This window comes from Sphaeroforma arctica (assembly GCF_001186125.1).
Source record: "Sphaeroforma arctica JP610 unplaced genomic scaffold supercont1.634, whole genome shotgun sequence".
Taxonomy (NCBI): Eukaryota; class Ichthyosporea; order Ichthyophonida; genus Sphaeroforma; species Sphaeroforma arctica.
Genome location: NW_014039924.1, coordinates 49,818 through 52,015, shown reverse-complemented (window position 1 = coordinate 52,015; position 2,198 = coordinate 49,818). Strand labels below are relative to the sequence as shown.

At 38.4% G+C, this 2,198-nt stretch overlaps 1 non-coding gene across 1 annotated transcript; it reads left to right on the top strand.

Moving 5' to 3' along the window:
• The first annotated feature begins 1,540 nt into the window (after positions 1-1,540).
• SARC_30170 lies at positions 1,541-1,625 on the top strand. The gene has a single exon. It is a non-coding gene; the product is annotated as a tRNA-Lys (tRNA).
• Positions 1,626-2,198: the final 573 nt, after the last annotated feature.

Here is a 2,198-nt window from a genome sequence, read left to right as displayed (position 1 = left end):
CTACATGACTGTGGTGCGAATAAAACTCTTCTGTAGCAGCAGCAGACAAAACTATTATGCATGTGCAGAATGAATCTTCCACTGATATCACCACAACGCCGACTGTACCTGAATACTTCTCCACTAACAAAATACACAAAGCATTCATCACACCTGTACGCATAGACCGAGTTACTTGTCCCTTTACGCCCGTCATCTGCAGGTTGAAATTATCCTTGTCATAGTAATTTTTAAGAGCATATGTCACATCAACCTTTTTTCGGGCTTGTTGCTCTGTCGCGCGCTGTATACATGCATGCGGCACAACGTATTGTTTGATCACCATACTTGTCATTAGAACCTCCTTAATAACGGTATGATCGTACTCCCCGAAATGCTGCTTGTTAAACTACAATCTAACACCTCCTTCGAACTGTAATCTGGCTGCTAACAATGATGCTGGTGACTCTCGCACTATTCTTATACAACCGATCTACGTACTAGCATGTTTAATCACAGGTACTCTATCAATTTAACATATTACTCACGTGTCTTTGGTATTACAATCGATCTTTAGTGTCTGTGCTGTCTAAGCTTTATGGCAGTCCAACATATAAAATTCACGAGATCCTTTTCAAAGTCCATACTTTCATAGAGCAGTGGTGTCAGACTAGATAAGCACAGGATATGATAAAATCAAAAAATATGTATACAGGAGGCCTTGCACAGTCATTGGAGAGCAAACAGAATATTTCCATTCTAACTACCACTAATGACTATCATATACGTATTCTAAATGGTAATCGTAGCTGAAAGGATGCCTACAACCCGACGAGCGCAGGGAAATCTGGAATCGGGCGCTGAAGTATGATATGTTTAGCATGCTTGGCCATTGCTACATTACCACAGTCCAAGATTCTACAACTGTAGTTGCGTTTTGTAGCCTCGAACCTATTTAGAATTTTACTAGCCGTAACAGTTGAGTTATAGACCATATACGACGAAACATATGCGAGAAAATACGTACAATAAGTGTACAGGTACAATCCTTTGTAGCCGCAAGACTCTAATATAGACAGCTATAAATATCGAGATGATATGAGCAACCACATATAGTATACTGCACAGCAGTTACAGGCCGCAATATACATATATAAATTCTCAAAGAAAATCCATGCGAAATGCTCACAGTTGTTTACGAATAGATCCGTGGTAAAGTTTATCCGGCATATATTCACAAATCATCATTGTATCCATATTGCTCGTATTGTTCTACAATACACACCAAAGATAAATGACCTGCCAACCAGTGTATCAAAACGATATTTGGCTGCGAGGATGTCCTTTCTGACATGATCAAGTGCACTACTAAGACATTGGCCAGTAAACTTTGAATTGTAATTGATATAGTACGGCACTTCAGCAATTGATAGTTCGTGCGGCAAAATTAAAATAAAATAAAATTTGAGTTGTATAGATTAATATAGAGGGTTATGATTGTGCCGATATTGAACAATAGTATAAAACAAGAATTAATTATATTTATGTCAACTTCAAAACATCCCGGCTAGCTCAGTTGGTAGAGCGTTTGACTTTTAAATCGAAAGTTCATCGAAAGGTCGGGGGTTCGAGCCCCCCGCTGGGAAATTTTTCCAACGTCCAAAAGCGATAATATAGGATTGGGTGTTTTATATATATATAAAAAGGATGCAATATTCTACAGGCCCATCTTGAACTACGTTTAAGCATTTTGGTTCGCTGCGATAACAAGTACAAGGTTTACAGGGAGAGTCAAAAGTTCCGAGTTATATCCTTTCCGTGCTCAATCTATAGGCATCCGTTACATCACAATTAATAGGAGCACATATATCAAACTGCACATCACGCCCTTGGGATACAAACCATTTGGGTTGTATTTTATCAATAGTTGAGACACTGTCGCGCCCGCACAATATGCATCATGTGATACCATTTTTTTTTGTTTTGAAGTAGAGATCAAAACACGGGAGGAATTTTTAGCAGCCAGCTTCAAGGCTGATATTTGTTTGTTTGTTTTGTTTGTGATTTCATTTTGGACAGCCTTATATAGTGTGGTTGCTATATCAAATACACCAGTTGAACTCGATATTAAACTCGATAAGATTACTGGGTAAGTTTGAAGCTGGACCAATGTATGTTTTACGTTTGAAAGGGGATTGGTCGCTCTCTGTTTTTTAAAT